The sequence below is a fragment of the Engystomops pustulosus genome, chromosome 2 (assembly GCF_040894005.1).
Source record: "Engystomops pustulosus chromosome 2, aEngPut4.maternal, whole genome shotgun sequence".
Classification (NCBI taxonomy): Eukaryota; Metazoa; Chordata; class Amphibia; order Anura; family Leptodactylidae; genus Engystomops; species Engystomops pustulosus.
The window spans coordinates 201,032,690-201,045,561 of record NC_092412.1 but is presented as its reverse complement, the minus strand read 5'-3'; the positions used below and the strand labels follow the sequence as shown (position 1 = coordinate 201,045,561).

Below are 12,872 nucleotides of genomic sequence, written 5' to 3'. Positions count from 1 at the left end.
GTGGGATGTTCAGAGGCAGTGAGAACGTGACTTCAATCCTGACCACATCAACTCTATGACTTTATGCAAACAATTTACACTTCTCTTCATAGTTGATCTTCTGTGTTACACCACCACACTCGACAACAAAAGAAACATGATTTGGATAGTGTAACTATGCGTCACAACTCACTGGGAGTGGTTTATTAAAGGGAACCTACCACCCCGATTCTACCTATAAAGGTAGAAGGGGTGGTACGTGGATGAATGGGACGTGAGGATAGCCCTTTTTTGGGCTAATCCTCACTTCCCGGGTGTCTTTTACAAAACTTTATTGGAGGAATATGTAAATGCAGCTACTGGGGCGTGGAGTAGCCGGACATGAGGCTACTAGTCGCGGCTACTCCACGCCGCAGTAGCCACGTTACTCCTCCTACCATTTAATCTTCGGCGTTCAGCTCCTCGTAGCTGCGCGCCCTTGTCCCGGAGCCGCGGCCGCGCAGCCCAAGGCGAAGATTAAATGGTAGGCGGAGTAACGTGGCTACTGGGGCGTGGAGTAGCTGCGACTAGTAGCCTCATGTCCGGCTACCCCACGCCCCAGTAGCCGCATTAAAAAAATTTACATATTCCTCCAATAAAGTTTTGTAAAAGACACCCGGGACGTGAGGATTAGCCCAAAAAAGGGCTAATCTTCACGTCCCATTCATCCACCTACCACCCCTTCTACCTTTATAGGTAGAATCGGGGTGGTAGGTTCCCTTTAAGTAAACTTTTATTTATTATGACTGGTTCCCTTTAAGGTTATCACAGGTGTAGCTCTATAAATGTATGTAAAATATACAGTAACATCTGACAATCAATTTTTCTGAAAAATTTGCCAGTTGCACGTTTTACACATGCTAAGTGGTAACACCACTTTTCAATGCAATTTTGAGTGGTTATCCCAAAATAAATCTGTATGTGTTTTGGGATTTTTCTTAGTACTCCATAACACACTAAAACACCACTAGATATAAAAGGCAAACACTCATGGAGGTCAAATCATGACTTGAACTGACACCATTCTCCAGGCAAAATATTTCTAGACAAATAGGTCAAATTATTCTTCTTCTAAAAATCAGATTCCCCGGCCAGTCATCCGCTCCCCCTCCCCCCTTCCTTGTGAAAGAGTACAAAAGACTAGATATGTCTATTATAAAATGTTAGCTCATCCGGCCAATTAAGCAATGACCCCATTCTTTATTATAGACGTGCTTCCAAAGGGAAAATTCATGCTAACCTATAAGCAGGGTATACCATAGGATGCAAAGGAAATTTTAATTTGCCTTTAAATATGAGGGATGAATGGATGTTCCATAAGACAGCAAATTGTGTATATGATCTAGCGATGATTTACAATGTACAATACACTACTACTACTACTAAGTCTACTACTAGGGACCAACAATGTTTATTTTCTGCAGGCTTTTAGTGACTAAGAAGCCCCAGGCCTGGCTTTCCCTCCATGTGGGTCATCTTTGTGTTGTTGAAGCTGGGTGGTTTAAATTCTATTCATTCTTCTTCTAGGCATTACTACTAATCTCTAACACCTCCTCAAACACCCTGAAATGAAAATGACAAAGCCCCTGGGTCTGACTGATAGACAAGCAGCTTATTCAGCTCTAATAGAAAAAGGAATCTGTCAGCACTGAGAGCCCTTTAAATAAGGGCAACGAAGAGAAAAGTCAAGTTAGGTGGCTGGATTCTGTCTAGTGGTCTGTATCTGTAGTTAAACTTCCACCATTCTTGCCAGGGTCAAGTGATAAGAAGGCACAAGAAGGTGTATGACTTCCAAGTTATTTTATTTTAGGAGCAGGAACCAAACATGTTACCTGAATACGTCACATGATGTTAGACATCAGCACATGACATGACACCATGTTACACGTTAGGGTACCTGCACATGAACGTATGCAGTATTGAGCCACAAAGATCAGACCCAAGGTCAATTGTTAGCAGTCCATGTGTCATCACTCTTGGGTGTGCAAGGTCTGCTTAGACGATGATGAGAGTGCAAGAGGCCTGCCTGAGACACACACACATACAGACGGGAAGAGGAATTGCGCTGAAGTTTCCTAACAGCTATCAGCTAACACATGGGAGCGTGGAAACCATGGTCGTGTGAGAACCCATTGAAATGGATGGGGAGACAAGATGCAAGTTCATGTGTATATTGCCTAACACACACACGTAAGCTCAGCTTTAGGCTAACCATAAACATTAGATAGGTGTCAAAAGCCAGTCCTTCCCATGCACATGCATGCTCAGTTTAGTGTCCAAGTATAGTTTCCAACAATAGCTTATCTATCCTGTAAACAAAATGATCAGCTATCCAACATACTTAATCCCACACATTTGTAAGTAGAGAAATGTCAGGACAGCCCAGCACATATAGGTCAGTCACCCAATCCTTATAAAAACAGTCACTTTGGTTGACATGGATCTATTGTGCATGGCCATCCTAAAAGGTACAGGTATGGTCTCAGGAATGCACAGAGAGTATAAGGTAATTTCAGGTATGGGGTAATTCTTTACATCTCTGATTTACAAATAAAACCTTTGTGTTGAGAAAAATTCGGAAAATTTTTATCCCAGCAGACAAAGGAACTGCTGGTCAATTTATGTGAAGGTCAATTTATGTGATATGTCCTTGTTACTGTGAGGTGAAATGGTGACCATGTTTTTATTACATGGTTTTTATTTTATTACACAAACAAAAGGTAAAAAACTGGGTACAAATCTAGTCCAAGACTCAATAATCCAACTAGACAGACAGCATAAAAACACTCAACACACAATCTTAGACACAAGGTCCTCTAACAACACTCTCCTTCATTTTACTCATAGGCACTTATAGCCACAAACTTTTTAACCAAACCTCTTGACCGGAAAGCACCACCAAAACCCCACCAGATTATAATAATTACCTAAAACATCTCATGTGTTCACCACTTAATTGCTTTCCCTAACAATAAGTCACAAATATCTAGAACCATAGACAAAATAAGAACGTTGATGCTTTATGTGCTCAAAAAGATATTAGTAAAACAATACTAATTTATGATACCGACCTTACATCAAATTATCCTTTCAGTCTACATTGTTGTGTGTATAGAAATAAGTAAATAAAGTGTGTAAAATTCGGCACGATTCATGATATTCGGTCCTGTCAATGTCAGCACATTGTCATTTATAGAGGAAATACTACTACTACCAAATAATGCATATTCCAAACTTCAAGTCTGACCTCTACAGGCTGGTAATTGCAATCCATCTACATTAGTGGTGTACATCGAATACACTAAAGCAGACAACAGGATCACTTTTGTTCCTATCTGGCTATCTGATTGTTGCGGTCTGCTGAATCCAGATAAATAATGGCTATACTAAAGGTCACCTTAAACAAGGACCAACTTATTTCACTTCAACTGATTTATCTTTTACTACCAACACACCCCCTCCGTCTCAGGCTCTCCACAACCATCTATAGATACAGATCATAAATTACAGATCTCCCATGTAGTCCACAACAATAGTATAGTAAAAGTGGGATTATGTGGATTTATCAGAGGTCACAACCATGCCAAGTAGATATCGGACTATTGTCAGTTTGAATCCTGTCCATCTTCAGCCTGAAGAGTATTTTTAGGCTGCTTCCGTAGTTGTGTTCACTGAACGATTTGTCACCTCACTGTAGCCGAGTTGCCAGGCAAAGATGGAAGATGGACAATAACTAAGCAGAGAGCAACAGTAGATTAAAGATTTAAGGATTTGACAACTATGACAGGATATGTGTCAAATCCATGGGACTCCCATTAATCACGAGAACAGGACCCATGAGTTCCAATTCAAAGTGACCACCATGACAAATGCCCCATTCACCATCGAATGGAATAGCCATGTACAGTGCTCCGTCAGTTCCATGAATGAACAGAGTTGTGCTCATAGATTACCATAGTGATACCATCTAATTCAGTGCATTCAGAGCCCCATAATCTTGTGATTGTTGGCGGACCATGTGGTCTGCCCCCCAGTTTAACAAACTAAACATGTATGAAAATGATGTCCAAGCCAATGTTCAACCAATAACTTTGTAAGTAACTTTCACTTACATGATCTTGATTGGTTTGTTTTAAATACTGACATTTCGGTCATTGTTTTAGACCAGTGGTTCTCATCCGTTGTAATGCTGTGACCCCGCAATACAGTTACTCATGTTGTGGTGACCCCAAACCATGCAGTTTGCAGTAAAAACACAATAAAATGGCGGCTCCAAAGGCTTTAGGCGACCCCTGTGTTTTGGTCGTTTGACCCCTGCTGGGGTCACAACTCACAGGTTGAGAACCACTGTTTTAGACCATGAATGAGGCTTTTTCTTGAAACGCGTTGGTCAGAACGCTGCTTCTCTAACAGATGACTGTAATTTTATATCCATGAATAAAGGAGGTTTTTACACCGTACCCTACTATGGACTTGTGCCGGGATCTTTATCCATTTGTGTAGCAGCGGTTGAACTTTTGAGCGGATCCACGTGCACCTGCGGTTTGTTGGAAGGTGCATTTCAGAGTGCTGGGTGAGCCGATTGCTGCGTTTTTTGTTTCTAATAACTTTGTAAGGTGACAGGCCCTATGGCGGCTATGTCCCACTTTAAGGGGGCGGCCAAAGTTCCATGGGCAGTTTCCATAAATAAAGTGACAGAGTCCTCTATGATCCTTTTGACAGCAAGATCCTAAAATATTACAGAAGTATTGAACACAATAACGGCTCTGACACACTATGTAATTGAGTAGGAAAAAAAAAACCTTACATATATGTTACATTTGTATCACAGTCACATTTCTATGTAGCTTTGGCCTACAATAAAGGACCTGGCAGAATATTTTCAGCCGCCTGATGACAGCACAGCCTTACTGAAAAGAGTCTATTATCACACAAGAGTAATTCAGTACAGTACCTCTACATAATGATCGGGACAAGAAAGCCGCAGCTGTCAAATGACTGAAGCAAACTTTTCAGTGGCAACTCAGTTACATAATTCGGCTGTTTGGTTTGCTGATCATCACCACAAATATGTTAACAAACTGCCCATTGTCCACTGGCGGCATCCATTCTGTTCCCACAAACCTACAGCAGAGGTTCCCATAGTTACCCCGCTTGTCTATTTACCACCTAAGCGATCAAAGCCAGCGTGCAGCACACACAATGCGCTCTGCCAGGCTTCCTACAGGGTAACTGCCCCGCCACTAATTAACTAATATACTTCTTCATATGGATGCAGCACTCACATCCCCCTCTCCAATAAACATTTCCGTCACCGGGGAGCGCTCTGCTACTAATGACTGATACCAGGGACATTAATCATATTCATCTCAATACACATAAAGCACCAGATAGAATTGCTATTCATTTACATATTGCACCAGTCATCATTGTAGTTATTATATCAACACAGACACATATATAACTATATTTACTAATAACAAACTAATACCTTAAGGTGGGAATGTTTCACAACAAACAAAGCAAGAAATCCCATCCACAACCCATCACATACTCGAGATGGTGAAAGATCCCTCAAGACCAAATATGTAGCAGAACCCTAATTCATTGCAACAAAAGGTTGAACAATTATATTGGTATTACTGAGGCAACCGCTCCTGTGACGTAGTTAGGATCATCACTGGGTACATAGAACCGCCATGTGGTGATCACTCACTAAAAAGGCACCAAATGTCACCATGTTTATAGTAGATCAGGATGACACCTCTACATTACCCTAGGTGCACAACCTGTTGTCCCCAGGGGGTAGACTACATGTCCCCAGGGTTTCCTTTTACCATGCTTCTAATTGTTTAGTTGGGGGGGATGTTACATGTAGGAGGGGGATTAAAACATAAACTAAACATAGTAAATTACAGATGGTGGGGACATAAGAGTTTACACTTGTATCATTACTATAGACAATGTAGTATTCCTTACAAGTGACACAAAGTAATAACAAATACTACATATACATGTAAAACATAAACTACATATAGTAAATTACAGATGGGGGGGGGGGGCATAAGAGTTTACACGTGTATCATCACTATACACAATGTAGTATTCCTTACAAGTGACACAAAGTAATAACAAAGACTACATATAAATGTAAAACAACTGCTAACACTTTATCCTAATCTCAGAATGAATAGATAAGGGAGAACTCTGCACATTCTGCACTTTCCCATCCCAGGCTCATTTGCATAATCTAAGAGGGGGAGAAGCGCAGACAATGAATTCCTGGTGCAGATGACATGTGCTGCCTCACCTGAGTCATGGTTAGCATCCCATAATCCATCCAGTCCTATGTGATACAAGGTGCCAGTCCCCAGGGAGAGCTGCTGCCAGTGCTCAGGGCTCAGCACAGGGCATCCATCACACTCATGTCCTGCACTCGGAGACTTTCTTGCTGGGACAATATGAACTTGTGTCCCCTCTCAGCCTATGAGAAGTGAGCAGCAGGGAGAGGCAGCTTCATTCCCAGCACTGCGCTGCCTGACTCTAGTACTGTGCGAGCCGGGCCAACCGCGGCCAGCGCCTCAGCCAATCAGCGCCCCGGGGGCGTGCTCTCGCACAGTGTGAGGCGGATTATAGAGGTTTAACTAACTGGGCGCTGAGAGGAGATTCCTGTCCGTAGTCCACTTGATTCGGCTCCTCCTCGTCCAGATACTGAATGGTTAATAAATACCTCAGTGTATTACTATAGAGCGCTGTGCGCTGTCATGTCTCCACACACAGAGCCGGGACGTGCGGGCTGTGCATTGTACACTGCCAGCTGCCCCCTCACAGTCATTCAATTATGCAAATATGAGAATAAAGGCGTAGAGATAGGAGAGACTGTGTTATCAGAGGCTGCTCTCCTTATCTGTGCACAGGGGACAGGGCTGGGGTTATCTCCAGGGCCACTTCACCTCAAGAGCGGCCTGTATACAACTGCACTCACTGGAGTGTTTACTCTGCTCAGTGACTGGACAGATGTATTCAGTCATGTGTAATGGAGAGACCTCTATATACTTATTCACATGTATTGTTCAGTAAGTTCATCGCATCACACTCGCAAGTGTGGAACGGGCCTAAAACTCATGTATCTGGTTTTGAATCTATCTATCTATCTATCTATCTATCTATCTATCTATGTATAAATATAGATATATATATATATATATGAATAAAATCATAAAATAACACCTCTTATGAAGGCCACCCTCTTAGACCAGCATTTCATCCAATTATGAAGCACATCCACTTCTTTTAACCCCAAATTTATTTGGTGTGATACGGCATGTACATAAGTCCAGCACCAGGCAACCATGGTCGACCCATAAATCACAGACCATCCACTGGACCATTTTCATGGACATAACATAACCAGTTTTGACCGCGGTCATGTGGGTCTGTCCTGAGGCCCACTGCCGTATGGGGGACGGATGTACGGCTGCAAGCTTGCGGACGTACATACATCCCCATAGACTGCAATGGCTGCATGAGCATTATGGTATTTTCTATCTTTCACCAAGTTAAGGCCCGTACTCCGTGGATCTCTATGTAGAGGGCAGGGGTCACCCTTCATCCTCTCCATTAAGGCAGATGTCGTAGCCGCGCGGAAATATGGTTCGTATGCATGAGGCCTAAGACTCCCACAGTGGGGTTTATTCACCTACCTGTGGTTTCTGAAGCCATACAATTAAAAACAGTTTCTATCACTATTGTTAACAACTGTAGGCAGATTCTTTGTGTGTTTAGTTGTGGGTTTTCTACTATGAAGCCTATTACAAAACAAATGTGTACATACCCTTAAATGCTTGCAAGAAATTTCCTAGTTATGTCATATATTGCTCATGTATCATCTATAAATATGTATTCCACACATTTTCAAAATCTAATAGATAAACCTATAGGCATAAAATACCTTACACATCTGATAAAGGACCCCAGGGATTTTGGACCTCATGTCACCTCCATTATTATTATTGTTGTTATTATTGTTGTTCATGTTACCTTAGACTTTATATAGCTCTCAGTGCCTCTGTACAGTGCCCCTATGTGGTGCCATATTCAGGTTTCTATTATTGCCTGAACACACTGTTAAAGAACGAAATATTAACTATGCAGCAGACATTGCAACCAGCATTATTGTCAGATCCTTTTAGTCATTTTCAATATCTATAGTCCAAACAATGAAATCAGATACATTTTTATGTAGGCCAAATGATGATCAGTATAAGTAATTTCAATCATCAGGAACATTTAACAATCATTTAACAGTGGTTATACTGGTTGGACAAATGTTGGCTGAATATAACAATTTTGGCAGGAACCTGACGACCTACTGACCAGTCAAAGCCACATGTCAGAGGAAAGAAGTATTGTACTGTTGGATTTCAACATTCTGATTCTTCAGATTTGAAGGAAGATAAATTGTGGTCAGAAGTGTCAAGAAGCACCTTGTTTTCCCTTGTGATCACATCAACATTCAGTCAGGCTGAGCTTAGTGTGCATGTGTATGCACTTTAAAATGAATTTGTCTTTTACTAGTACTCCCCCAAAAACTTTGATTTTATTAATCGCTTAAAAACGTAATATTGAATATTAAAACAAAGTTTAAATTAAAAAAATAATTCTTGCCTATTGAGGTCTCTCTAACCTCCTGAATAGTGAACAATCAATATCACAATGTTGTAAGGTGTTTCTAGATCACCGCCTTCACTCCTGTATAAAGGAAGTGCGGCATTAACCTGTATAGACATTGTTATAGACAGTCCTATCAGAGGATTTAAAGAGAACCCGTCATGCAAAATAACCCCCCTAAACTAAATATATTTTCATAAACTGCCATTAGAGAGCATTGCCTCTATCCCTTCATTGTCCCTCTACATGCCTGTAAACCTAAGCAATGAGGTCCTAAAGCTGTATGCAAATGACCTGTGAAATGTCCAATGAAGCATTAGCATATTCAAGCTGTCCACCTTATTCATGAGTGGGAGGCACAGCCACACCCCCAGTGCATGACTGACAGCCTGTATAATGATGTGAGGCTGTATAATGATGTGCTTCCTGGTGCTGGCGCCCCCTGCAGCCTGTGTGTGTGTATAGGAGAGATACAGCAGCTCCAGGCAGCCATGTTACAGCAGAACATGTCAGATTCATGTGTAGCTGATGTCTGTGTCTCTCACCTGTATATTAGGAGGATGCAGCATGTCAGCAGATGCAGCACACACACCAGCAATACTTTACTATACATTACACACAGACATGAGCAGGGGGAGGAGAGGGGAGGGGGAACAGGGGTGACATCACTGCCTCTGACCATGTGACCAGCCTCATTTACTTGATAAAAAATATGTGATTTTACAATGAATAATGTATGAAATAACTAGATAAAGGCTGGGATGGGATCCTTGTGAGCTGCTCCAACAGGTAGTAGTGACAGGACAAGTGACACAGACCTGATGACAGGTGTCCTTTAAACCATGTAAATGCCATGTGTATGGGAAGGTCAGATCATTCAAGTTACTACTTCTATGCAACCTTATTTCCTTAAATGGACAGGCGTACACTTTACCCATGCTCTTTTAAACAATTATCAGAATGGTTAAATACACATAACTAGACACAACGAAGGCCACAGTCTATTTGCTAGTGATCCCTCTACTATGAGTGGCTTGTTAGATATTTACAATAAAACTGTCAAACTTACCTTACCTACAAGGTTCTGCCAACTAGAATATTAACCCACACTTTAAGACATCTACATAATTGCAGTCCTGTAGACTCCCTAATGTAATTTAAAGAGAATTACCCATTTTAATAATTTGATTAATCTACAAATCTGAATAAAATGTCATATTCGCCATGCATTTTTGTACTATGGCATTCCTACCTGCAGCAAGTCACCGAAACTCGTAAAAACAAGATGCTGTTCTTTATTAATCTTTATTAATCTTACTGATTGCTCTGATGGACACATCCTCATGAATTTGTAACAACAAGTTAATAAATTTATCCATACATTTCTAGTAGGAATAACAGAGGAATTGTATGACCGGTAGTAATAGTAATTATTTTATTATTTCCAATAGAATTTTAAACTAAAACAGTCATATCAGGAGTGACAGGTCCTACGTAAACAAAATGTAATTCCATCCCAACAATATATGTTTGGGAGCATCTTGACTCTATTCCTAGTACTCTATTCCTAGTACTAACTAAATGTGTATGGCCAGCTGGAAATTTCGAACGGATCGGTCTGCCAACAAATGTTTTTACACTGGGGAGACTTATTCATGTGTCAGTCTTTAGAACAATGCAGAGAACAACTATTTCTCTGCTGCGCCATATCTATATTGTGTTTGATGCTGGATGATTAATCTGTTGCTGCAGAAGACTGGCAGATTGTACTTTGCATCTCCTATTAGTTGGTCTAGTTTGCTGTACCACAATACTGAATTTTTTGCCGCATAGCCTGTCACAGAACATGCCCCCTTTGTAGCAGTTGGACAAAAAGTTGGTCTAAAACCTTTAGTAAATATGGTATGTGGCATTTCAGGTGCAAATTACTACAGTTTTCTGGCATAGAAACATTGATAAATCTCCTCCTCTGTGTAGTGCCTTATTGTTCTCTTTATTTAGTTTTTGCATGGCCTATACAATACTTATAGTATGTGAAGAGATGTCATAGCTTTATATAAGACCCTAAACAAAGATATCAGGAACATCTTTTTAGCATAGGGTTAACGCTAAAATTTGGTGTGTTAGTTGATAAAAGCGGTTGCCTCTGTTAGAGAGCCTGTCATTAACCCCTTATCACCGACACTAGTTTTCAGCTCAATGACCAGACTCGATTTTTAAAATCTGACATGTCCCACGATAATTGGTTATAACTTCGGAACGCTTTAACATATTCAGGTGATTTTGGGACTGTTTTCTAGTGATACATTGTACTTCATGTTAGTTGAAAAATTTAAGTGACACGTTTTGCGTTTCGTTCTGAAAAAAAAGTAAAAATTTGGCAAAAGTTTGTAAAAATTCTTCATTTTCCAAGTTTGAAATGTTCTGCTTTCCAGACAGGAACTAAAACTACCCAAAAAGCTTGATAATTAACATTTCTGGAACATCCGGGGGACACAAACAAAATCATAAATTTTTATTTTGGATTTTTAGCATTTTTTCCCCCGCTCACTGTAACATAAAAATAATATTTTATCTTTATTCTCTGGTTCACTACGATTGCGGTGATACCTCATTTATATAGTTTTTCTTATCTTTGCTCAATTTTCCTGAGCAAAACCAATATTGGAGAAAATCGCATTGTTTTTACTATTGACAACTTTTTAGGGCCATAACTTCTGTATTTTTCTGTTGTCAGATCTGGTTGAGGGCTTATTTTTTGCGGAAACTAGTTGTTCTTTTCAGTCGTATCATATTAGGGAACGTAACGTTTTTTGATCACTTTTTAGAACAATTTTTGTGATGGTGTTTGATGAAAAATTGCGGGTTCAATATTGATTTAGATTTATTGTACAGATTGATACGGACGGTGATACCAAATATGTACGTGTTTTTGTGTTTTATATATTTATTTGAATTTCATGTATAACTGGGGAGATTATGGGACTTTTTTTATTTATTTATTTAATTATATTATAAAATGATTTAATCTTTTTTTTCACTTTTTCACATTTTCTACTTCTTTCATCCGATCGCTTGTTCAAGCCTTTACACTGCAATACACTTGTATTGCAGTGTATAGTGTAACTGAGCATGCTGCGCATGCTCAGTTACATACAGCCGGGTCCTGCCCGGAAGGCAGAACCCGGCGGGGACAGCAGCCGGAAGCCTCGGGTCACTCGTTGGAACCTGAGGCTGCGGCAGGAGGGATCGTATCCCTCGGTAAGCACACCGGGGGGGTCCGATCCACGGGGGACACACTTGCACAGGGGTCATGCTTGACCGCGGCGTGTAAGGGGTTAAACACCCGAGATCGGAGTAAGATCACAGCCCGACACCGGCACTTGCAGGACCCGGTGTCCCAAAATCTTGTTCTGACACTCTTAAGATGCTAACAAACACGTGCTCACCTCTGACTACACAACTCTGTCTGCTGCTTATCTTTAACTTCTTTTACTTGGTTTAGTGTATTCAACAACACATTATTGTTAACATTTTGCCTTTTTGCCTTTAATTTCCATCATATGCAGACTTGTTACTATAAATTTATGTACACTTTCATCATTCGTTGCTCAAATAGTCTATGGTAGAGGCACTGACCACCATTTGTGGTAGCCTATAGCTGTTAACATTTGTAATTTGTCAACAAAACACAATGCATGTGTTAAAACATGCAATAACAAACACATGTTTTAACGCAATGTGTATACAGTATTTAGAAATCAAATTTAATATTTTAAAGTAGTTGTCTGGGAATTTAAAATTATAATAAATATAGCACTGGGGGCTGTAAAACTCCTCTTTTCACACTCCTGTTCCCCCACAGTAACGCCTATCACTGACGGTCTCTGTTTGTATAGAAATGCCAGCAAAGATGAGCCACCCACAGCGGCTACCACAGGAGTATCAGGCTGTGGCAGGCCCGTGGCCGTGATGTCACCGCTGGCCACTGTATACAAACAGAGCTATAACCAGTAGCAATGTGGGTGAATGGGAGCATAAAGAGAAGTTAGTACAGGCAGTCCCCGGGTTACATACAAGATAGGGTCTGCAGGTTTGTTCTTAAGTTGAATTTGTATGTAAGTCGGATCTGTATATTTTATCATTGTAATCCCAGACAGAACTTTTGTGACAATTGTGAACTC

At 40.6% G+C, this 12,872-nt stretch overlaps 1 protein-coding gene across 5 annotated transcripts in view; it reads right to left on the bottom strand.

Moving 5' to 3' along the window:
- MID1 (midline 1) overlaps positions 1-12,872 on the bottom strand; it is a 274,419-nt gene that overhangs the window by 109,638 nt on the left and 151,909 nt on the right. Inside the window, exon 1 of one of the 5 annotated variants that reach the window (XM_072137828.1) lies at positions 6,329-6,580. The exons of the other annotated variants lie outside the window; for them this stretch is intronic. The gene's annotated coding sequence lies outside the window, so the exon portion shown is untranslated. Of the gene's footprint in view, positions 1-6,328; positions 6,581-12,872 lie in introns of those variants that run through there. 5 annotated transcript variants of the gene reach the window in all.